Source organism: Rattus norvegicus, chromosome 17 (assembly GCF_021556685.1).
Source record: "Rattus norvegicus strain SHRSP/BbbUtx chromosome 17, alternate assembly SHRSP_T2T, whole genome shotgun sequence".
Taxonomy (NCBI): Eukaryota; Metazoa; Chordata; class Mammalia; order Rodentia; family Muridae; genus Rattus; species Rattus norvegicus.
This window is the reverse complement of record NC_141550.1, coordinates 89,985,362-90,011,440: the sequence shown is the minus strand read 5'-3', so window position 1 is coordinate 90,011,440 and position 26,079 is coordinate 89,985,362. Positions and strand designations below refer to the sequence as shown.

The 26,079-nt window shown below is 45.3% G+C and overlaps 1 protein-coding gene and 1 long non-coding RNA gene across 34 annotated transcripts in view; one reads left to right on the top strand and one right to left on the bottom strand.

Annotated features, from left to right (window-relative positions):
- Etl4 (enhancer trap locus 4) overlaps positions 1–26,079 on the bottom strand; it is an 817,363-nt gene that overhangs the window by 108,135 nt on the left and 683,149 nt on the right.
- LOC148000313 (uncharacterized) lies at positions 9,006–13,658 on the top strand. The gene is made up of 2 exons (XR_015641925.1): positions 9,006–13,008; positions 13,214–13,658. It is a non-coding gene; the product is annotated as an uncharacterized LOC148000313 (long non-coding RNA).

Genomic DNA, 26,079 nt, shown 5'->3' with positions numbered 1-26,079 from the left:
CCTTTGTTACTTTCTAAAGAGGCATTTAAGAGACCCTCACATGACGATTTCTTCCCCCATCTCCTTTGAAGTCTCACGATGCCTTTTAAGAGAGCTTCTGATGTCAACCACAGGATCACAATAAAGAGTGAGCATCTGCAGGCAGCTGAATCACGTGGGCTCCACTGGAGCAGCTCTGGAGGCGGAAGGCAGGGAGGGACCTGAGACAGAGACCAAGTTGCTAGAATTTCTTCCCCCAAGCCCTCCTATCGCTCCTGGAAAACATAACCTTTGCATCCAGATTTACCATAAATCACAGAGTTTGGCAATGTCAGTCCCTGCTAAATAACCTTTGTGCACATTCACACCTTAATAAAAGCACTAGAAAAGATCGATAAGGCCTGCAGGTTCCTCTAGCTGCTTTGCTACCTAAGGAATTTATCAGGCATAGTCACTGCATTGTGCTGTTCTGACCATAACACGCATTCAGTGGTTGGCTGCTCACCCTGGGCTCCAGCAGAACAGGACAGACAGGATGACCTCTTTCAGGCTCTGTGCATCACCCAGTCTTATCACCTACAGTAGCCATTCTGCTCCTGTAGAAACTCTCTGCTTACATAACAAACAAAACACACGGGAGAATAATAGCCTGTGTCCATGTTCCACAGAACAGGGTAACTCAACTACACGGGGTGCTGACAGGACTGAAAACAACCGGGGGAAGCTGGCTGAGCTATGAATTTAGTCATCCTCAAATAAATTCTTCAGCAGTAGAGAATGGCAGATGAAACTTGGAGCTGCCGTAGATCTACACAGTGGTGCTGGCACTGTTACCCCGAGTGTGTGCGCTCACAGATGGAATGAATTTATTCTAGGGAGACTGAGTACCTACAGACATCACTCAGGGTTCTCAGGACGCAGAAGAAACTCGTCAGCTCGAAGTTGTTAATGAGGATCGCCACACAACAGATAAACTCTTAAAAAGTAAACGTGAAGTATGTCACATAATAGGGGAAAGTATAATGGGTAGGGGGGCATGGGAGGAGGGAGAGAGCCAGGCAGGAGCAGGTGGATTGCTGTTTTACTCAGGAAATTGATGTCCTGAAGAGACAGAAACGTTTGGGGAAGGTGTGGGAGCCAGCTTGCAGATATCTGGAAAGATAACAGTTCAAACAAAATGAATAAAACAGTTCAAACAAAATGTATAAAAAGATGTCTTAAGTGGAAGTTTGCCCGACGAGTACCAAGAACAGCAGAGAACGGTGTTTGGAGGCAGAGAAGTCATGGGGAGGAGACTCAGGTGAGAGAGACCAGGAAAACAATAAGTGGTTAAGACCAGACAGAGCCTGGGACATGAAGCAAAATGGCCTGCTTACTAGAGTTGCTTTGGTAAATGCTGGCAGGGTGTGGGAGTGTGGGTAGGGGGTTGGGGGTGAGGATTAATACTAGGAAACCACAGGAAGCTAAGGCAAAAATCTACAGAGAGGTTAGTGGATGAGACCAGGGAGGAGGGCCAGAGTTGGTGAGAGGTGCTCAGGTTTCTGGCTACCCAGTGGTCTTAAGTATCAAGAGAATCAGTTCCAGGATCCCCAACTGGATGCCAAAATGTATAGACAATAAAATCCCTTATACAAAATAGTGCAATATTTGCATATAACTTATGCATACCCTTCTGCATACTTTAGGTCATTTCTAGATTACTTTTAGTACGGAGTACAATATTAATACTACACAAGTGTTGTGATACTATATTGTTTAGGGAATCCTGACAACAAGGAGAGGTCTGTATGTGCTCAATAAAGATGTTGACCAAGCAGGGCTTGATGGCACACACTTTTGATCCTAGCACTTAGGAGGCGGGAGGCAGGTGGATCTCTGTGAGTTAGAGGCCAGCCTTGTCTTCGCAGTGAGTTCTAAGACAGCTAGAGCTACATTAAGAAACACAGCCTCAAAAAACCAAAACACTAAACAACAATATCAAAAATAAAAAACAAAACCAAACAACCAAACAAGATGCTGATAGAGGCTCATCGTCTCTCTCTTGAAAGTAGATTTCGTCCAGACAAAATGAGACCAAAAGAATTTTCTCATTTTCAAGAATAATGGTGAAGGTTTGCCATGAGCAACTGGCAGAGGACAAAGCCATCTGCCCGACTCTCATAATAAATAAGCTAAAAGTAATATCATTCACAAAAGAGTGCACCAAGGGTATCCCTTTAATAGCTATTAGCATCAGATCCCAGTAATAAATGAATAGGCCACAGGACCTGGGAATAGAAGCACATTAGAGAAGACGAATTGATGCATGTGAAGAGCTACTTAATTAAAAACGAGGGGTATGTGGGAGAGTTTGGAGGGAAGAAAGGGGAGTGGGCAGTGATGTATTTACATTATAATCTCAAAAATAAAACTTAAACATCGGCTTTGAGTATCTCAGAAGCACTCTGTTTTCACTGAGGGTGCAGCTGTTTCGCTCAGTCCACCAGAGAATCTGGCTGACTCGTCTGAATGGCTTTGTGACAACGATTGTTACACAGCAAGGATTTCTTTTTTTTTTTTTTTTAAGGTTGCCACTAAGTGGTAAAACAATGGGTGTATAAGGAACATGTGCATTGAATAAAATGAGGTCTCCTAAAGGAGCTGAGACCCAGCCTTGTTCTGACATGCGCAGTTTACTACTATATGGCTTTTTTACTGCCCGGGTCTGTTGATCTGGCCTTGAGTAGCTGGAGCCTCTTTTCCAAGGACAATGGGGGAAGAGCATAACAATGTGTCCTGTGTGCCAGGAAGCATCTAGAAGGCCTCCCTCACATGAGAGAAAAAGAAGATAAGCATAGAAATCTGTGAGAAACAGATATTTTAGAAACTACTGGGGAGGAAAAGTTATAATTTGCCAGAAAAGAACGGGAGGAGGAGGGCTGGGTGTGTGGAGGCTTTGTGGTACAGTTCCTACTAGTGCATGGGAGGCCCTGCGTTTGATCTCAAGCACGGGATTAAAAAAAGACAAAGCAAGAACACTGTGCTGTTCATGCTGAGAGACAGAAGGCAGACTGTCCCCTGGCTGATGCCCGTGGCTGAACGCTGCTCTCAGTGACCTTGGTGAAGACATTTAATCCTGTCCATGTGCACATCTGGGTGTTCTGTACAGCTGCCATCTTGCTGTTGTCCCACGGACAGCACCGATTACTTCTGCCTACTTGGTTCTCATTTGAACTCAAGGAACCAAATTTAGAAAACAGATGAGCACCTCCCCTCCTCCACTGCAGGAAGGAGTTCTCCCTTCCACACCGAGGATCCATAAATAAGTGTTACCGCCAATGGGAAGTCATTAATGTTCAAAACCCATAGCATCATTAATCACCTAATGGGTAATGCAAGGAATGGAAGTCACACCAGAAATAGTGTGACCTTGGGCAAGTTATCATTTTCCCCATTCAAAGCAGCTGTATTGAACAGAATAATTATATAACTTGAACTCACAATCATCCTGCCTTAGCTTCTTTAGTGTTGGTAACTACAGGTGTGTGCTACCACATCTGGCTTCAATTTGGAGAGTTCTAATTTACTCATAAATTCATAAAACCATCACCAAAATACACATACTAGTCATCAGCCCTCAAATGTCCCTCGGGCCCTTCACAATGCTTCTGTCACCCCCTCCAACCTCCTGAACAAACATTAGTCTCCTTGCTGTCACTAGGTCTCATTTCTTAGCTTTACATAAATAGAATTGTACAAGACATATTCCAATCTGGGTTTTTTCTTTTATGTGTACTGTTGCCTGTTTTCGTGCTAGAGACATGGCTTAGCAATTTACAGCATTGGCTACTCTTCCAGAGGACCCAGGTTCAGTTCCCAGCACCCACATGGCAGCTCATAACTGCACATCTTTGGTTCCAGGGACCCCAACACCTCCTTTTGGCCTCCACAGGAGGTGCATACACGAAGTGCACAGACATACACACAAACACCCATAAGCATAAAAATAAAAGATTTTTTTTTTACAGGGTACATTATATAAATCAAGCATGGTGACATACATACTCTCAAAAGGAGGGTAACTGTAAGTCTGAGGCTAGCCTGCTCCATATAGTGAGTTTCAGACAAGCCTGGGCTACATAGTGAGCCTCTATTTAAAAACAGTCAATCAATCAATCATCAATCAGTTAGAAAGAAAATCTCTTATTAGCATCACTTGTTAATAAAAAAGCCTATGGCCAGTTAGCTGAGGCAGGATTTGAAGATGGGACATCCATCGGGGAGAGAGAGAATTCTGGGAAAGTTAGGTGAGCCAGGGATTGGCTGAGGAACTATGAGGAGATGCATGAAACAGCTCATGAAATGTAAAAGGTAGCCGGCCATGTGGCACAGTTAAAATAGACTAAACTGGATTATTGAGGTATGAGTTAGCTGGGGAACAGAACCAAGGCCACTGACCTAAGCATTTATTAATAAATAATTAGTCATTATTTATGGGAACAAAGTGGTCGGGGCGAAAAGCCTAGAGTTAATCAATCGCTCCCTCAATCAGAGTACATAAAGTCAGCTATCATACTGAGCTTCACTAACCAAACAGAGCAGTAGCACCTGACACAGGTATAAATGCAAAATGGGGTTGGGCAGGGTGGGTGTGGAAATTGGCCTCTTAGGGATTACAGGGACAAGAAAGCAAATGTCCTACTGTGATTCTTATTTCCTTGGATTATTTAAGGCAGGGCATACGGAATCCAATAGAAACTGTTCTAGTATCCACTCGAACTCACTAATTTACATCACACAGTTTGGGGAGAAAGCAGCCTGTCTTGTAAAACAGCTGTGAATAAAAGAAGGTTTGTGGACTCCCCCTGCTAGTCAGAGAGACCGGCATCATTAAACAAATGTTGAGACGCTGTGCCCGGAGTCACCTGTGTTCTGTCTGGAAACCAGGCAGGTTACAGGTGAGTTCACCTGAAAGGGGGCTTCCCAGAGTGCACAGAGACCCTCTTCAGATAAGAGGACATGGATGAAGAACAACGGAAACGCTGTTCTTCTCGCCAGTGTCCCAAGATGATCTCAGGCCAAGGATGCAAAGCTCAAAGGCCCCGAGATTGCTAGCAATTAGCTGGGCTGTTAAGAAGACTTAGACATCAAGGGCTTCCGCTGAAGGGTGAGGCAGTATAGTCAGAGGACGAAGCCATCCAGAATAAGGGCTTCTGCTCTGCCTTCCCTGTAATGCTCTGATGACAGTCCCTGTCAAGTTTGGAACAGAAGATTGATGCGAAGTGTGACCTGGGAGTTTGCATAAGCACCTTGGCTTCTTTCTAAGGACTAAGAGGAGAAGCAAGGTCACGAGCTAGCAGATGACTAAGTAGTCCTAGCTGGGTGAGAGGAGAAGGTTCTGGGTGCAGTTTAAACCCACCCACCGTGACACTGTGTGAGGCTCAATTATGACACCAGTCCATTCCTGTCACGGCGACTGTAGTTTGGAAACTGCACTGTAGTGTAGGTTAACTAATTTAATCCTCACAATAGCACCGTGAAGTGAATTCTACCTACACATTGCTTCACAGATGAGGAACCAAGGCAAGAATGGCTACAGAGCAGCCGGACAATACATAGCAATACACAGTGGTAGACGATACAGTGGCAACATGCTGCCTGGTGGCCCGACCCCACACTCTCCTCTGCTAACTCTAGACTTCATGGCTCCTTGACGTTGATGCAGGAAAGAAGTAATAAGCCAGGCATGGTGGTACACACCTGTAATTCTAATACTTGGGAAGCTGAAGGAGGAAGACTATAGCTTCAAGGCCAGTCTAGGCTATAGATGAAACATGGTATCATAAAACTGAGGTGGGGGGAAAATGACCAAAATATATTGCATGCAAAAAATTTTTTACTACAAAAAAAGAAAAAGAAAAACACTGGGGGGTGCTGAGGAGAGGAGTGGGGGATGGGGTAGGCAAAAGGAGGAGGGTAGATGGTATACTATTTTGTTCAAAATAAGTCTAAAGTTGAGCAATGTGTCATATATATTGACCACTCACTTAAAACGTATGGCTTCAAACAAACTTGTAGAAACATCCTCGCTCTCTTCTGTTAGGAACACAGTTGCTTTCCAAGGACAACTACTTTCATGGGTTCACTTGGGTAAAGTGACAGTCACAACCTCAGGGTTCTAGTGTGCTTCCTGTGGCTGTAATAAACTCATGACCAATGGCAACCCGGGGAGGAGAGGATTAATTTGGCTTCCACTTCCAGGTCACAATCCATCATTGAGGGAAGGCATGCAGGAGCTGAAGCAGGAACCATGGAGGAATAATGCTTACAGGTTTGTTCTCTTATAAAGCCAAGGACAACCTGCCCAGGGATGGTATGGCCATGTGAGCTGGGCTTGCTTACATCGATTAGCAATAAAGATAATGCCTGTAGGTGTGCCCCAGACCAATCTGATAGAGATAAAGCTTCAGTGGAGGCTTCCTTTGTAGGTTATGCCAAGTTCACAAGAAAGACTAACCAACATCAATGACCATATCAATCCTGAGGTAAGGTATGGAGGACGGTCCTTGCATTAGGTAGGTTTCTTATTGTTGTGACAAAATACTTGACAGAAAGCAACTAAAGTTAAGAGGTTTACTTTGCCTCATGGTTTAGAGAGCCCAGTCTCTTGTTGTGGGGAAATCACAACAGGAAGGACATTGGTACTGGTTAGAATGACAAGACTGGTCACACAGGAAACAGAGAACTTAACGGGAAGTGGTTTTGAGTGATAGTAAAGTTCAACACAGGAAACAGAGACCTAAACAGGAAGTGGTTTGGAGTGGCAGAGTGGTTCTACACAGGAAACAGAGAGATGGACAGGAAGTGGTTTGGGGTGACAGAATAGGTCCGCTGCACAGGAAACAGAGATAGACAGCAAGCGGAAGTGAGGTCTAAACCCTCAACATTCAGCTCTTCATGGTCTACAGCCATCACCTAGGCTGCAAGTCCCAAAGGTTCTGTAAGTTCCCCCAAAGAATACCACCAGCTGGAGACCAAGTGCTCAAACACAGGGGCCTGTTGGGCACATGTCAGACCCCATAGGTGCTTCTTTGGAAAAGACTGACAAAAGAGTATGTCAGAGTATGAAAACACCTGTCTCGGGTTTGGTGACTCTTTCCTTGCCAATACTTTTCTTCAGGTTTATTATGACCAAAGAACATTTACTGTCATTTTATCGTGTTCATCATGTAGCCATAAGATATTGCTGGGAGACCCTGGGACTCACTGTCACTTCTACCATGCCAAAATTCCTTCTCAGACTTCCCTACGTCAGGATTTCATGGATCAGGAGACTGAGGATTAGCGAGGATGAGAGTTACCCGGGCTCTTTGACTAATTTTTAGCCCGAGTGGCAGCGACAGGATCAGAACGTTCCCGATGTTTTTATAGTAGGCTGTGAGCCCGCCCGGCGACAGGTGCTTTTGTTGTTTGAGCAGATGAAACTGTTGTGTAGGAGCTGGACAAGCTCCCTCTTCAGGCTGCCGCAGAGGCCTGGCAGCACTCGGTTGCTCTACGTGCACAGCTTCTCCGTGTTTAATGCTATCTGGACTCACTTGGGTGCTTCCTGACTGTTGAAATCTGGATACACCCAGAAGTGGGCATTCACTCAACAAAACACTTGGCTTAGAACTTTAACTTCTGAAAACAACAGAATAAATAAAATTTAAATGAAATTAATAAAATTAATAAAACTTTCTAGTGCGCCTTCTATAGTCATCATAGGCACAATGGCTGAGGCTGGCCATCTTTTACGAGTGTGGAAATAGGAGGTTTGGTTGCACAGTGTTGCGGGTGAAATCAACGAGCTATCTCTTTCCAATGTTGGCAATGGTTTTAGTGATTTAATCCACGCTAAAAGATGTGTGAGGAAGCTAAACATGTATTTTGGCATAGTCAGGCCCCAGGATCTTTTTAACATCAGAAGAAATGGAAAAAAAATGTTTACAAATGGGAAATCAATAAATTGGTGGTTTTCTCTGATCTTCAAACACACACACACACACACCCCGCCCACCATTTCCCACTGAGTAAGATGTTCTAAATGTGATTTCAAAGCTTCATTCGGCACACACTAAGATTGTGTGTGGATGTCCATCACTTTTCCAGGTAACAGACAGCTGAAGGCTGGGTGCCTGGACACACAGCTTCCTGATGAATGTCTAGTGCTTATGCTAACAGGAACACGTGTACAACTTTGTTTGGGGGCTGGGCTCATATCACCGTGGCCAGTGAAGTCCCTTAAATGCAAAGGGAAGATGTGGCTGTTGTTGGCTTTACCTGTGGTTTTCAAAAGATCCCATTGCATTCTGTAAATGATGAGATCGCCTCCCTTCCCGACAGACCCAGGAGGCTCTACTCCACCATGAGGATTAAATAACATGGAACTCAGACCTCCCTGACCTCATCCTGCTTCACCACATTTGTCTCTGATCTGTACATAACTCACCCTATTTCGCCTCTACTACTTATCAATGAGAGGAGGATAAACCCATGTCCTGGAAGAATAATAAAGGAACAGTGATGGCAGTAGGTTTCCACACATCAACCAATGCCTAGGAAGTCGCAGCCTCAGGACGTGATGTTGGTTGGTTTTAGTGATCTTCTGTTCTTTTATCATACTAGCATTTGTTCAAATGTATAGATGTCAATGTGCATGTATGGGGTATGCATGAGTGTGTATATTTGCGTTTATGTGTGTGTATGCGTGTGTGTGTGTGTGTGTGTGTGTGTGTGTGTGCGCGTGTGCGTGTGTGTGTTGCCAGGTTCTCTGCTTTGTTTCACAGATACCTGCATCTGTCCCTGCACGAATACCACTACCGAGGCCTGATCACTGCAGCTCTGCAGAAAGCCTTACAGTCGTGTAGGACGACTCTTTTCTCTTCATTCTTTGTGACAACAGTCTCAGGCTTGTTTATGTTTACAGACAACCTGGCTGTGGTTTTAATAGGAACTGCTGTAAGCCTGTAAGGCTGATGTTCAAGAACAGCTGCCAGCTTTATTTTTTTGGGTCTTCTGATTCATGAATAAAATATGCTTTGTCAATTATTGGGTTTGATTTCTTTCGCTAGCACCACTTTGAGCTTACAGATCCTGTACGCCTTTCGAAGTGTTTGTCCTTACACATTTTGTTTTCCTTGGAGAGAGTATCAACAGTAGTGGTTTCCACTTGGCCTCCCATTCATCTGCTGTCAGGACAGTGGTGCAGTTGCTTCTGGGTCTGCTCTTCTGACCAAGGACTCTGGTGAACTTCCTTGAAACTTCTCGGGGTCGAGGGGTTGGTTGGGCTCTGGCTCTTTTACATTCCTGGGGATTTTTCTGGTAGGCAATGTTTTCTGAAACCAGACAGTTTTATTTCTTCCTCCCCAAGGTTCATGCCTTGGTTGCTTTATCCTGTCCATTGCACTGGCCAGCATGTCCATAGTTACACTGAGTAACGAGCGTGTGGCCAAACACTTGGTGAGTGCCCCTCACAGAAATGGCATGTAACTGTTGGCTGCGGGGTCTTAGGTATGCTCTTTCTAGGGCCCACCTCTATTTCTATGGTGCTGGGAGCTTTTGTTGTTAATGTTTGTTTGCTCCCTTGCCTGTTTTCAATACTGAAGATCAAACCAAGGCCCTGAATACATGCTCAAGCTTTGTGTTTTCTTTTATTGGATATTTTTTTTATTTACATTTCAAATGTTATTCCCTTTTCTGATTTCCTGGACATAAGCTCCCCTATCCCATCCCCCTTCCTTTCTTCTATAAGGGTGTTCCCCTCCCTATCCACCTCTCCTTCCCACATCCCCCAACATTCCCCAACACTTGGGGTCCAACCTTGGCAGGACCAAGGGCTTCTCCTTCCTTTGGTGCCCAACAAGTCCATCCTCTGCTACATATGCAGCTGGAGCCATGGGTCTGTCCATGTGTACTCTTTGGGTAGCTCTGGTTGGTTGGCATTGTTGTGGTTATGGGTTGCAAGCCCCTTCAACTCTTTCAATCCTTTCTCTCATTCCCCCAACGGGGGTCCTGTTCTCAGTTCAGTGGTTTGCTGCTGGCATTCGCCTCTGTATTGGACATGCTCTGGTTGTGTCTCTCAGGAGAGATCTATATCCGGTTCCTGTCAGCACGCACTTCTTAGCTTCATCAGTCTTATCTAGTCTTTGTGGCTGTATATATATATGGGTCACATGTGGATCAGGCTCTGAATGGCTATTCCTTCAGTCTCTGCTCCAAACTTTGTCTCCATATCCCCTCCTATGAATATTTTTGTCCCCCCTTTTAAGAAAGAGAGAAGCATCCACACTTTGGTCATTCTTCTTCTTGAGCTTCATGTGGTCTGTGGATTGTATTCACGCTTTTTTTTTTTAATGTCATAAACTAGTATTGTATTTTTACACGGCCATTCATAAAATCACACAGTTTTCCTTGTTTGCCTGTTAAGATGGGGGGTTACATGATTTGATTTACTATTGGACCAGCCTTCCGTACCTAACTCCATCTGGTTTTACTGTGTTACTGGGTTTAAGCATCATGTGTTCGGCTTGCTAATTTTTCATCACTTCAAGTGGAGCACACATTACTAGCTCTTCCAATGTGTGGATGTAAACATTCCAGTCTTGTTTACCTGGAAACGTCTCATCTTACCCATTCAAAACAAACAAACAAACAAACCAAACACTACCTGATAGTAGTGGTTGTTTCCTCTGAGTTCTGAGATCATTGATGCATGGCTTTCTGGCTTCCCATCCTTTCTTTGAGGCTGACTACAATTTCTCTTTGTTTCTCATCTTTGATGTTCTGAGGTTTGTCCTTAGTGAGCCTAGAGTGAACTTTTTTCCTCCTCTTCCTCCTCCTCCTCCTTTTCCTCTTCCTCTTCCTCCTCTTCTTCCTCCTCCTCTTTCTCTTCCTCCTTTTCCTCTTCCTCTTCCTCCTCCTCCTCCTTTGGGATACTTGCTTGTGACTTTGAATCCCTTTCTATCTTCAATTCTAAAAGAATCCCCTTTTGCATTCTCTTCCACTACTGATCTCCAAGTTTTTCCAACCCCATCTGGAATTCCTACTAACCATAAATGTCTTAATTATTTTATCCTGTCTTAGAGTTGTTCCTTCATTTTCTTTCTTTCTCCTCCGATTATGAGATATCCTTAGATTTATAGTCTTTTCGAATAGATTTTTCTCTTCAGTTAAATAACCTCGATGATATTTATGTTTCTTTGTAAGGCTAGGGTAGCTGTCGCTGGTGTTGTTCACAAATATGTCAGGGCCTTATATCTCTGCAGTTATGTGTGGCCTTGTAACTTCATCAAACACAAGTGTCACTCCTGCAGAAGGTTTAAAGTCTCGGCAAGTTTTATTATGATTCCTTAACTTTGTGTCGCTGGTGTATTGGGATGCAGCTGTCATCAACACAGAACTCTGAGTGGCTATGACAGGCAGTAACTCCAACCAGTATGCCCTGTACATGCAACTTGAACAAGAAACAAATACTAGTTATGGTAAGTGCCACCGAGCTTTAGACGTTGTTCCTGCAGCAGTACCTGGTTTAGCCTGACTAACAAGGCCAAAGAATCCTCACAATGTGGATCGTGTGAATCTAGGCTTCATCCTCTGCATATCTCCTATACATGTGGGGAGCAGATCATGTCCTGAGTGACTCAGATTATTGAGATGGGCAGAGCCATATCCAGGACCTCAGTGCCTCAGACACAGAAGTGGCAAAGCCTTCCCCAGAGTCTGCTGGGGAGTGCAGTGGTGAGGCTCGGAGCTATGGCCCGGTCTTCCCCAGGTCTGGAGATGAAGTGGTGAACAATGTAGAAACTATCAACCACAGTTTCCTCCTATGGGACGACTGCAGTGGGATGACTGCTTCCCTACAGAGGCCTCCTATTGAAATCAGCTAAAGCAGCTCCCTTGTTCAGCTGCCTACAATAAACCTGCCTCCTCCATTTAGACGTATGACATAAATGCACTGAGGTTCTGGGGTACAGTTAGAGCTCTCCAGAGAATGAGCACAGCCCATCTGTTCCCAACCTGTCTGTCCACAATGGCTGTCCTGTCTTCATCTCCAGTTACCCAGTTGGGTCAGTCCCTAAAGCCATGCAGAGCACAGTGTGTCTAGAGATTTTATTCCTCTCAGACAATTTTCTTTTTGTGTCTTAATGTCCCGGTTCAAGGCCAACTTCTTTACTGTCTCCCTGGGCTATGTCTCCATAGTCCACCATTACTCTCTTCTCATTTTACTAGATGATTGCTTCATTTTCTTATTGCTGTGTAAGTACGAGAGTCCTGGCCAGGAAGAATGGTCTTCATTTCTGAAATACTGATGTCCCATGGTGGGTTTCACCTTGCCATTCTTTTTAACTTCTAGAAGCTAGAGATTTTTCTTTCCTCCTTTCGAACCTGATGTGTTTTAACTTTTGCTTATTATCTGTTATCTTGTATTGCTACGTTTGTAATAATCGAAGGTACCTTTTTGTATAATGACATTGCAAAACAACAACAATAACAATAACAAAAACCTGACAGTTAATTCTGTATTTTCTGAAGCAACATCTATGTTCAGCTTAGCATGAACTCTCACCTTGCTGCAGTATCTGGGTCATACTTTTCAAGATGATGAATTTAAAAGATGAGGTGAGGGATGTCCAGAAACCAAGAGAACATGGAGTAGACATCAGAGTTTAGAGATGGAGTCTAACAATCAATGAGAGACAGAATACCACGGATGGAGCAAGAAGCCCTCACAGAGAAATTTCCAGAAAGAATATCTACATTTTAGAGCTGTCCGGCCAATGAGAGTAGAGACTGACAAATCATGTGAATCATTACAAAACAGCTTTAGAAACAGTAAACAAAACCAGTGTGGAAGCCAGTGGCAGAGCATGGATTCTGAAGGCAGAAAGGTACCCTGTTCAACTCTGAAGGCAGAAGGAGTTAACAATGAGTAAGTCTTGAACAGGAACTGACCCAGATAACCATTCATTCTGATGTAAAGACAGTTTCTCAATGGAGTTATAATGTCCTAGCGTAGAAGGGAGAGTACAATGGGCACTGAGTTCTTCTGCTTGACTTCGATGACCAAGTAAGCATGGATTCTGAAGGCAGAAAGGTACCCTGTTCAACTCTGAAGGCAGAAGGAGTTAACAATGAGTAAGTCTTGAACAGGAACTGACCCAGATAACCATTCATTCTGATGTAAAGACAGTTTCTCAATGGAGTTATAATGTCCTAGCGTAGAAGGGAGAGTACAATGGGCACTGAGTTCTTCTGCTTGACTTCGATGACCAAGTAACCATCTAACTAACTCTGTATCTGCCCTGGATTAAGACCATTACAATAAAGTCTTGACTGGTCTTTACGACTATTTCATGACTTAAGTGTTTACAGGAGAAGCTCAGAGATAGAGGAAGGTACTTAAAATCACAAACCAGGCAAATTCTGGAGCTTGGACCAACCATCCTTAACTTTCATTACAGGGTCTGCTTCCCTTCCACTACGTAGTCTCTGTTGGGGAGTAGGGAGACAATCTGTAACCACAGGGAGAATGACAGAGCACTAGGTTGAGTACCTCCGGGGGACAGACCAGTCCTGATGTGTCTCCAGCTCAGCTTTGGAGCATTTTGTGACCCACAGGTGATTGTTCTCATATTATTTATGGCAGCTTTTTAGTATGGCTACCATTCTCAAAAAACACTGAACTCCCTTCAAACTGTTGGATGCTAGAGACCCCTGAAAGACCCAGACATGCTGGTACTTTCCATTAAAACTCTCTAAGTCATCCAAACCAGAATTTACTTCTTTCTCCTTTATGCTGTGCCCACAGTCACTAAAAGTGGAGCTTATGCTGGCCCAATGGCTTCAGCATGTAAAGGTGTGTGCCCTGTGAGCATGACAACCAGAGTTCAATCCTCGGAACCCACAAGAAGGTAGAAGAAGCAATCGACAGTTGTCCTCTAAATGCCACGGCATACACATGCCCCCTACACATACGTAGACACACAGTAATAATATTGCATAAAACTAAGAGATGAGCTGGGCTGGAGAGATGGCTCAGTGGTTAAGAGCATTAGCTGCTCTTCCAGAGAACCCAGATTCAATTCCCAGCACCCACATGGCAGCTCACAACTATCTGTAACTCCTGTCTCAGGGATCTGACACTCTCATACAGGCATGTATGCAACATCAACACACACACACACACACACACACACACACACACACACACACACACCCCTATATCTATCTGTATCTATGTGCATCATCTATATTTATATCTAGAGACATATACATATAGAGAGAGAAACGGGCAGTGGAGATGGGACACCTGGGCTGCCATCCTAGTTTTCCGTGTTGCCAACAGAGACACCGGTAAGCACATGTCAGCCACTGGAGTCCCATCTGCACGCATGTTCTAGGTTAGAGCTTTTATACATATGCTATGTTCCAGCACAACATCTCTCATTGCAGGAATAAATATCAAAACATTCATAAACTATTCCCCCCATTTCTACAGCTAACACCCTGATTTCTCTAAGACCAAAGGTTCTCAACCTGTGGGTCGTGACCTCCTTGAGGTCACATATCAGATATTCTACATATTGAATATTAACATTACCATTCATAAAGGTATCGAGATTACAGCTATGAAGGAGCAACAAAATAACTTTATGGGAGTGAGGAATTGTAATGCAGGGTCTCAGCATTAGGAAGGTTGAGAAACATGGTTCTAGATGATTCTACGACTCCCTGCTCCCCCAATCTGTGTCTAGGCTCTTTAGTCTATTCTAAACCTAGTGGCCAGAGCAGCTTTGACGCCTGAAGGGCGGCCTTGGCTCACTACTTGTGAGCATCCCCTCACCCCCTGGTGGCCAGTGCAATCGGTCCTTGATGTCTGACATCCATTCCACCATCTCTCCTGCTGCGTCCTTCTCTGCTCCGTATGCCAACGATCCTCCCGCTGTTTCTTGAGTGCTCCAGGCGTGCTCAGGCCCTGCGCTGACCTCCCTCTACCTGGAAACTTTCTCTCTGGAGCTCTGTGACTTGCATCTTCGTGTGGTCTAGGTCATGTTTCAGATGCTACTTTCCCTACCTCTCTCTGTCCCTTTCTCTGTAACCTTTTCCTTGTGTGGCTTTCACAGAATTACACCTCCATACCTATTTTATACACCCCTGGCTTGATCAAACGTAAGTTCCAGAAAATCAGAAGGTTACGGCTCTTTTCTGATGGTTGCTCCCTGATCGAGCCCCCGAGTGCCACATAAGTAGTGTGAATTCCTTCCTGTATGATTTCCTGTACCTACCTTTGAGGAGTACATGCACATCACCGGGACTGGCGATGTGTGTCATGTGTGTGTGTTTATAGTCAGGTATGGTTTTGTGATATGTGTGGAAGCCAGCGATCAAACGTTATCATGTGAGAAACTCAGACAGCTGGGGTCCAGAGAACTTGTACAGTAGATGCCGAGTGCACTCCTAAGTCCATCTCTCAGGGAGCTGAAGGTGGGGCGAAAAGATGGTTCGGAGGTCAAGCAGGGATCAAAAATAGGCCCAGAAGAGATGGAGAAACAAGCCCAGCAGGATACCTCCCAAACTCTTAGCAGGGTACAGAGCCCTCTACCCTAGAAGGGCTGCCTCCCGTCATGTGTGCAGAGTTACCACTGGTGAAGAACAGGTCCGAGCCTGGCCTCTGCACTCTTCCACAGGAGTCTGAGTAGAATGACAATTCCTCATCTTGAACAGGGACCAACGAGACTAACATGGGCTGAGATAACAGGTTTTAGTTGCTTGCTTGTTTGTTTAAACGAGGGCACACTAGTGCCTTAGAGCTGTTCTGGAACCCTAGACCAAACAATAAATACTCGAATCTCAATCGAACCCTGACCCGAAGCTAAGGAGAACCAGGTTCTGTGGCACAGCCTTGACAGCATGACAGGGACGCTGAAGTGGGAGGGTTGTGAGTTAAGGCCATCTGAGGCAGCAGCAAGACTATCTATAAGAAGGAAGGAAGGATTAAAGGAAGGAAGGAAGGACGGAAGGAGAAAGAGAGAGAGGGGGGAGGGAGGGAAGGAGAGAGAGAGAAAGGGAAAGGGAAAGGGAAAGGAAAAGGGAAGGGAAAGGGAAGGGAAGGGAAGGGAAGGGAGGGGAGGGGAGGGGAGGGGAAGGGAAGGGAAGGGAAGGGAAGGAGGAATGGAAGGAAAAGAACTTCAGGAGGCCAGGTCAAAAATCTGTTTTTACAAGATGCCTGCTGAAGTTGGGAGTGAGTTCTTTGAGCCTGACCCCAGAGTGGGCTGCCCTGAGTACGATACTTAAAGTGGGGTTCGGTAGGGAAGGGGTAAAGGTAGGGTCTGAGGACCGGAGGTCTGACAAAAGTGAAAGGTCGGCTGTTAAGGGAAGACTCAGCAGAGCCTCAGGGACAGGTTGCCACGGGGCTGAGGGCTGGAGCAGCAGGGAGGCCCGTATGACTGAGTCGAAGCGGAACTTCATCTGTGAAGTCTTTGCTGTGTGTATATTTTAAAGTCAGTCCTTACATGTGTCTTCAGTTATGCCAAATTCTTTAAATACAAGAACCAGATTTCATATATATTTTTTAAATAACTCACAATGGCACCTTTCACGGTGCCAGAAAGCAGGCAGACTCTTAATATAAAAGACACAAATTGGGGGGTTGGGGGTGGGGTTGAGAGCCGGTATAAAGTGGGAGGGACACAGGAAAAACGTATTTTTACTATTACTTTACATTACTGGAAGACGTTTAGCTAGGGATGGCTTAAAGCCAATTAACACCTCCGTAAGGTCTGAAAAACGAAGACGTTGTAGGGAACGTAATTTTCAAACTATTGAGAGCTCAAACCCTGACGGGATGAAAACAGGAGCTTGCCCTGGTGGTACACGGCTGAGTCATGTGGACACCAATGCTCGTTTGTTGAACTTGAAAATGGAGCCGGGGAACTGTTAGAAGAAGAGTGGGGACGGAAGAGTCTGTCGCTAACTGAGGCTTCAGTTTTTCTCTGGACTGTACTAAACTGCCAAGGCTGAAGCACTGCACAGGCATAGAAGAAGCAGGCTTGGAAACAAAGGGGACGCTTGACAAACATAACCTTAGTGTCTGGAAGGAGGATGTACTTTGTTTATGGTAGCTCTGTGGGCTGTTGAGGAGAGAAGGCAGGGAGGAGAGGCTACCCTGAACCTTGTTCTCTTTTGCTCAGTATGGCAAACTGGGGGCTTGAACTGCAGAAATAAAAAATTCAAGACCAACGTGTGGTCAGGGCAGGTTTCTCCTGAGCTCTGGTCCCCTTTTCCTTGGATTGGAGACAGCTAGAAAACAGGACCGCTTCATCATTTTGCTCTTTTTACGAGGATGCCCGTCACGTTGGTATAGGACCCATCTTTATGACCTCATCCTAACTTAGATCTTGGCTCCAAAAACAAGTTTGGAAGTTTGGAGTTCTGGGGGATAGATTTAAGAAAGCAAGCATCTAACTCCACCTGTAACAGCTCCTAAGAGTCTCAAGAGAGTGAAAGTGTCGTGCGTGTGATGGGCCCCACCTGCTGTTGTATTCAGAAAGCAGCTATGCTAGACAGAAATCTCACCCTCTAAAGTCTCTGGACAGGGCCTTGGCTCCAGACCCAAGGCCTACTTCATCTCTGTTCTACATCACGATGCTCGCTGGAGAAATCTGAATGGAAAGTAGACCAGCGGCCTTCACCACTTCCTTTGCCTAAGGAGACACACATGGGCCCTGTAGCCAGCCATGGAGAACGTGTGCCTTCCTGCGTTCTTAGCACACCACCTGAAATAGGAGAATCCGCCAAAAAGCTGTTTCCTGATGTCACCTGGCAGCCTGCTGCACACCACTGCCGGGATGAGACCATCAGGGAGGATCTGCACTGGTCCGTGACAAAACACAGGCTTGTGCCCCAGCACTAATTCTAGCATTGCACAGAATAAACAGTCTTTAAGCTAGTGTGAAAATCCATGTGGAAACTCTTACGGAGTTAGAAGAACATAAAGGTCCCATTTGGAAGCCAGCTTTTAGAAAACAAATTAGTTTGACAAGGGACTGTTCATTAAAGGAAAAACGCATGCGCTGTTGATGACACCAGGGCCCAATGTATAGTCCTGATCCTATGATCATACACTCAGGCCAGGGGCCAGTACGGTGGTGGGAGGGTAGAGTAACCAGATTGCATTATGTATATAACCAGTATGTGTGTGAAATTGGCAACGACTAACTAAATTAACTCCTTAAGGAAAACAAGTAGGTATTATTAATCTCGAATTCACAAAGATAACAAATGGTGAGTGGAATTCTCCAGAACTGCTCTGGGGAAGGAACCAAAGAACTGACTTCCCCTCTTCCAGGAGTTCAACAATGTTACCTCTTATTCTAAAAGGCCACTGCAAAGCAGCTGCCAATATAACACATTTTATTGCTTTTTTTTTTTTTTTCTTTTTGGAGACACGGGGTTTCTCTGTGTAGCCCTGGCTGTTCTGGAACCCTCTCTGTAGTCCAGGCTGGCCTTGGACTCACAGAGACCTGCCTGCCTCTGCCTCCACTCAAATTTTCACACTAGATTAAAGGCCATTTATTCTGTGCAATACTAGAAACAATGGTGGGGCACAAGCCTCTCTGTGTCACCCACACAGATCCTCCTTGATGCAGGCTGACAGGTGACCTCAGGCAGAGCACTGGGATTAAAGGCACGCACCACCACACTTTAATACATCTTAAACCAGATACTTCTAATGCCACCAAGGAGGAGAACGGAGGCTGGTCACCGGTATTGCTAGAACATAGTCACGGGGCTGTAGAGATGGCTCAGTGGTCAAGAGCACTGGCTGGTTTTCCAGGGGATCTGGTTTCAGTTCCCAGCACTTACACGGTGGTTTGCAACTCTGTGTAACTCCCGTCCCATTAGACCCAACGCCCTCTCTGGCCTTCTATGGTACTGCACTCACATAGGCACATACATGCAGGAGAAACACCTATATACATGTAAAAAAAAAATAACCCCATTCCCCCAAAAATACAGTCAAAATGTATGGTGGGATACACCTATAACCTCAGGATATGGAGTTAAGTTTATTCTTCATTACCTAGTGAGTTCAAGGTCAACCAGAGATAGATGAGACCCTGCCTTAACCCCCCCCCCAAAAAAAAAATTGGGATTTTTGTTACTACAGGAGAGATCCTGTTTTTCACTTTCTTTTGCCATCCCAAAGGGGCGTGTCTCCCACATACTCTTCTCCAACCTTGATACAGACATTCATCCTGATAGCCCAGCACCAACCATTCGAGGCACTATTCCTTTCCTGTATCAAATAAGATCCACAGAAACGCAGATCCTATGATATAGCCTTGGACAGTGTGATATAATATCATGCCATTGGATTTTCAACTTTTAACGTAAAAGACCTTGCAGTAAAAAGTCCTTGCAAGGAAATCATTGAAATACAACTACTGTGTAAAGGGATGTTAAGATTATTGTTTTTATCATTATAACTGAAAAGGTTTTCATCCTAATGAGCTGGTGGAGATCTTTTCTGAAATAATAAAATCCACTTAACTCACTTCGATTAAAATAACTTAACTCAGATTTCTCCTTTTGTCTGCCTTTTCATCCTGTTTAAAGTTACAGCAATTATCCTTACCTTAATTTCCTGGCACACATATTACATTCAATTGCTACTTGTAGAAATAATTATTTCAATAGTTCTTAGAATTTTATTGTTTTTGATTAAGTCAAGTAAAATTTATTTTGGTTCTAGAAGTATAAATAACATAAAAAAAATTTTGCCCTGCTGGCTTCCATGTTGTCTTGGAAACTTAGGAATTCTCTTTTAAGTGAATATTTTCTCACATCCATAAAACAAAACAAACAAACAAAAAACCAAAACAAAACAAAACAAAAACAAACAAACAAGATAAAACTCCAAAACATGACAGGGGACCTGGGTTAGAACGGGACTTCCTGGCTGTGATACAGAGAAAGGCATATTTCATACTGATCTCAGGGAAAACTAATTTCCCCCTCTATGGAGCTGTGAAATGTCTGCTGCCTTTCATTTATTTCAATCTCATGCCTCCATCTTCAACCCTGAAATGTTTTAGGTAAATGTTATTAAATGGTGACCTAGAACCCAGGCTTACTGACATCCTGGGTGCAAAGGCCCAGAGGACCTGCATCTTCCTCGGGAGCCTGCTCAATGCTTGTGGCTACCCTGGGCCTCATCTGTGAGTCACCGACATTCTAAAGGAAGGCTCGCATCAACCAGAACTGTCTTCCAAGTCAATGCATTTCCTAGCGTTGCCTGCCTACAACGCTATCATAGAAGACCTTGGCAAAGGTCTTGGTTTCTTTAGTGTTGCTGTGCTAAGACACCCTGACAAAGGGTGAAAAGAAAGATGCAGTCCATTGCTGTGGGAAAAGCCTGCCAGCAGAGGCAGAAGTCTGGCTAGTCATACCCAGGAGGCAGAGTCTTACTGAATCACACCAAGGAGGCAGAGAGTGAAGGGGTGGGGCAGGCCTATGAAGTCTCAGCCCTGCTCTCAGGGATCCTTTTCTTCTACCAGGCTACATCTTCCAAAAATCCCCCAAACTTCCCAATCAGCATCAACAGCCGAGGATCACATGTTCAAACCTAGAAGTGTATGTGTGTGATATTTCACAGTCAAACTACAAAAGGCATAGAACGTAATAACTACTTTGAGATTCGAAAAATCAGCTCTAGAGTTTCAATCCAAGAGTTTTACCAGCATAAGATTTCTAACATCTAAGTGTATTTTCTTTGAGGCAAGGCCTCGCTGTGTAGCTCTGCCTGGCCTGGAACTCAAAGAGTAGACTAGCATTGCCTTGAATTTATAGAGATCCTTCCTCCGTACCTCCCAAGTGCTGGGGTCAATGGCGTACGCCACCATGCCTGCCTACTGTACTGGTATAGGAACAGTTGCATTGTGCGGCTGCACTGTCTCTTGTAAGCACTTCTTTCCTAGAGTTGAGTTGGGTGCAATGAGTCTATTTGTAGAAGTCTCCCACGTTTCATTCCCCTCGTATGTGAACATACTAATTCACAAGACACAGGCAGGGGTGAACTTGAATCATTGTGCATGAAAGTTCTGAAATAGTCCTATTGGAGGTTCACTACCAGCCCCTAATCCACATTTTATTTAAACGTTGACTTGGTTTATTAAAACAAAACAAAACAGAAAACCTCCCAGGACACTTATTTTATCAAATGTAAGAAAACTAAAAGCCAACACTTTTTCCTTTTTGTTTATTTTTTTTCATAGAACATAGTTTGGTCATATTCTTTCCTCTCCCCCAACTCTACTAACCTGTCTATTCAGCCAACTTCATGTTCTCTCTCTCTCTCTCTCTCTCTCTCTCTCTCTCTCTCTCTCTCTCTCTCTCTCTCTCTCTCTCTCCCCCCCCACACACACACACACACAAATTAAAAATTCAAACAAACAAATCAAAAAGTGCAGGGAAAACCGAAGACCATTTGTGCTGACCAACAGCTCCCGGGCATGGGGCCCGCCCGCCCTGGAGTGTGGTTGATTCACTCAGCAGCACGCCATTGGAGACACTGGAGAGAGCCAGTTTTTCCTCCTCCAGCATGGTATCAATTACAAATACACTTTGCGTCTTCCCCTCCTCTGTGCTGGGATTTTGTCTGAATTGCACTCACACAGTCTTTGTGTCCTGCTACGGTGTCTGAGTTCATACGTTCATCAGCTCTGCTGTGTCTGGAAGATGTGGTTTCGTGGAGTCACCCACCATCTCTGCCTCTTTCAGTCTTTCTGCCTTCTCTTTGGCATAGATCCCTGAACTGTTAAGGGAGGTTTTTGATGAAGTCGTCCCACTTGCAGTTCACTGACCGGCCTCTAGATGGAGGCAGACTGTACCTAGCAGTCCTTTCACATTTCCTGTATCAAAGCTACTGTGGCCGCACAATATGTAAATAGAGAAAAGTCAGTCAGCATGCAAGTGCAAACAACTGAGTCGGTTGCTAGTTAAGGCCAGTACAGACTTATTAAATGGCTTATAGAAACAGTAAATTGGATTTTTACCGTAGAACTGCGAAGAAGCTACTGCCAAAGCAGGAGCTTCCTGCTATCCTCTTCAGGTGTGACCCTAAGGTCTTCCCAGTAATATCAGGAGCTGCCTGCAGTGTCCCAGGACCTGGCCACACCAGATCGTCAGTGCTACCAAAAGGAGCACCTAGTACCCGAACTGTACACACACCAGCCTAGTGATGGATGGGCTCAACAGTAGGGGAGACTAAAGAAACCCGAGACCGTGCTCCACTGCTGTGCCACCCACCACTCAGACCCGCGCATGCTCAGTGCACTGGGACAGCGCATGTCTAGCCTCGGCAATCTAGTAGGCACATACAGAGAAGATAAGAGTGTGCAACTCACACCCTCCCCATAGCCACCTTCAAGCCTCTCAGGCCGGGTCACTGAACCTGATGCTCTAGGAAACACTCCAGCACTTGCATTAACAGTGCCCTAAAATGATCAAGGATATTATAACCAAACCTATCCATCTGCTACAAAGCATTCTTTTTAAATCTTCTGTTTTGATAACGTTACAATTCTTTCATACTTTTATTATTTTTAAGTCAGTGCATGAGGCTATGCACGTAGGAAACACGGGTGCCCGTCCATGCTGGGAACTGAACCCAGTCTTCTGAATGGGGTGGGAGGTGTATAATATGTGCTCTTAACACCAAGCCATTGCTCCAGCCCAAAATGACACTGCATTGCAATCCCTGACAGCACTTGGGAAAGCAAATGTCAAAAATGCTTTGGGTATCAGGCTCCGGGTGATGGCTCAATGGGCAAACCCCTTGCCAAACAAGTATGGGCATCTGAATTCAAATCGCCCAGACCTATGTGAAGGCTGCGGGCAGTAATTCCACCGTTTTCACGAGGAGATGGGGGAGGCAGAGGAGACCCCCTGAAACTTGAAGGCTTCACAGTGGTGTGGTATACACAGTAGTGAACACACACACACACACACACACACACACACACACACACACACACACACACACACACTCTGAGTCCTTTCAGTCACCAACCACACTGGTGGCTCTGACCTTTGGAGTCGGGTGTTTTCTCAACCCTCAGCTCTCCCTTCCTACCCAGCCCTGCACTGGGAAGCAGGCTCTGGCTCCCCGGGCCTCTTTTCTTTAAATTACCACAGGGAGCAATCATCATCAAAGTCAATGATTTGAAGTAGAACAGCCACAAACTCAGCAATCCACCCCACTTGATGAATTTGGTCCTTCATCTGGCCTAAACCCTTCTACATTGTTTGAAATTCTTTTTGCTTTTTCAGTCTCTGTTTACAGATGTGTAGGACCTTCTCTGGGCTTCTCCAGAGCTGCTCTCTAAAGCTGTCCTTCTGGAGTAAGGTCAACCTTCCAAAATCCGACTGCACCCGAGGGAAGCTGCTGCTGCTGTTCTTGTTTTCTCCGAGTCTCATTTTCGAATTCCTGAGGGCACGCAGAGGGGTGGGAACATCTTGTGGCTACTCTTTCCCCGAAGGCCAACTAAGGAGCAGCCAGACACCAACCCCACTTACGGCTGCATTCCAGACAGGCACCATGATTAAAAGGACACCACTCCATCATTAAGACTACAGACCTAATATCAGTGAAGTGATTTTTCATGGAAATTATTCCCAAAACCAAACTCCACTGGACAGTGGTTTTCACATTTGGGGGAGGGGACTAGCTTTCTTTTAATCCTTTCTATTTTCACTGGAAAGGGGGTGAAGGGGAAATGGCACGGAGTTCTGCGGAGAACTTCAGCGAGTGTTTCCTCAGATGCCTGGAGCACCTGGAGGAAGGGAAGATGGATAAGCTGAGGTCATTGGAACCAGGCTGTGACGCGCAGGTGGGTACATTTCCTCCTTGTCACTGCTGCTTTGCCAACCTTCGGCATCAGGTAGCCTTGTTTGGCTGTCATCCGACTGGGACTGTCTCTCCCAAATTTGAAGTTCATATCTTTCAGGTCAGGAGCGGTCCCTCAGCATTCACAGTGGACTAGAGCCAAGATCTCATGAGACGCCACAGTGATGGAGGTGCTCAGGTCCCTTGAATGGAAACTGATAGTATCCGCACATAGTGCATACACATCCATCGACTCTCAAACACCTCTAGACTGGCACAAACACCTAGCACAACCGAAAACCTACTTAAGCAAGTATCGTAGGTTTTGGGAACGGTGACAAGGAAAAGCAAGTGTGTGCACACGTGGCATAGGTCCAACTTATGTTTTATTTTAGGGCTGGGGTTGGACCCAGGGTCTTGGACATGCTGGACAAGCACTGTACTGCTGAGCTGTATCCACAGCCCTGTGATAATCCTGGTCTGAGGCTGGTTATATCAGAGGATTCAGAACCAGCAAATCCAGAGAACGGCTATATATCTATGGCTGTGTGAACATACATGTATATACTAAATATACATACATGCATTTACATATGCCCTACTGCTTTTAAATCCTCTCCAATACGCGGCTGAGAGTCCCATGGAGAACACACCATGCTTAGCCCCTCACCATCCCTCCCACTGTAGAAATGCACAGAAGCAGCAGATTATTCACAGAGAATAATTATAAACCAACAGGTTTATCTCCAGGCAAATGAGAAAAGGCTTCCTCTTCTCCCGGGAGAGTGGGAGTTTGAGGTCTGTCCACCATCAGGGTGCCGAGCCTCCCCATAACACAGCCTGAGAAGGACTACAAAGACAAATTGTGCTCAGTGTAGACGCGTAAGCTGGAACAGGTTTCCCTACTCAGCTTGTTGACATTTGCATAAAAGTCTCTGCCATTCTCAACCCGCCAGGGTTTCCTGTATGTGAACACCGGGTCCCCAGTATGTGGTCTGCAGCTGTTTGGGGAAGGCTATGGATCTTTTAGTGGGGTGGCCTCTGAAAGTTTATAGTCTCACTGAGTTTCCGGTTTACCCTCTGCTCCTGTGTGTTGCTGAGATGGAATCTCTCCAGTTTCCTGCTCGGGCCACCTACCACCGCCATATCTCTCTGGCATTATGGGTTCTCCCTCTGGAACCACGAGCCAAAATAAACTCTTCCTTGCACGAGTTTCTTTTGGTCACAATGTTCTGTCACAGCTACAAAAAGGTAACCAGGACCTGGTCCCATTCCAGGGTCTGTGGCCAGGGGCTGGCAGCAATAGCATCTCACCTCCCTGGGTGACATCTGAGGAGGCAGTGCTACATCACAGAGTTATGGGCACAGCAGCCTCTAGTGTGGAGGTCAAGGTCTCTGCAAATACCCCAGCAACCAACAAACAATACCTCGATCTAATGTTTCTGAAACGCAAAGTTAATTCAAAAACCCACTGTGGGAGTGAAAGAGATGGTGCATCATTTAGGAGAGCATCCTGCTCTTGTCGAGGGCCTGAGTGTGGTTCCCAGTAACCTCACTTGGTGACTCACAATGACCTACAGCTTCAGCCCCAGGGACCTGACACACTCTTCTGGCCTCTGCAGGCATCTGCGCTCAGGTGTGTGTGTGTGTGTGTGTGTGTGTGTGTGTACGCCCAGACATAAGAATAAACCCTGGAAGAGTTATCCTGAAAGGATCCCCTTAAAGAGATCCACAATGAAGCAGAATTTAAAAACCTCCTTCTATGATCTATAACCCTGCTACCTGGAATTTACTCAAAGAAACCTCCATACAGATGCTCTCGGCAGCTTTATGCAGACCTATCCAAACTTGCAATCAACCAAGATGTCTATTGGAGGGTGTCTTAGTTTGGGTTTTACTGCTGTGAACAGACACCACGACCAAGGCAACTCTTATGAAAGACAACATTTAATTGGGGCTGGCTTACAGGTTTAGAGGTTTTAGTCCGTTATCATCAAGGTGGGAGCATGGCAGCATCCAGGCAGAAGTGGGGCTGGAGAAGCTGAGAGCTTCACCTCACCTCTTGGTCTGAAGATAGCTAGGGGAAAATCGGCTCCCAGGCAGATAGGAGCAGGGCCTTAAAGCCAATGCCCACAGTGACACACCTACTTCAACAAGGCCACACCTCCCAATTGTGCCACTTCCTGGGCCAGGCG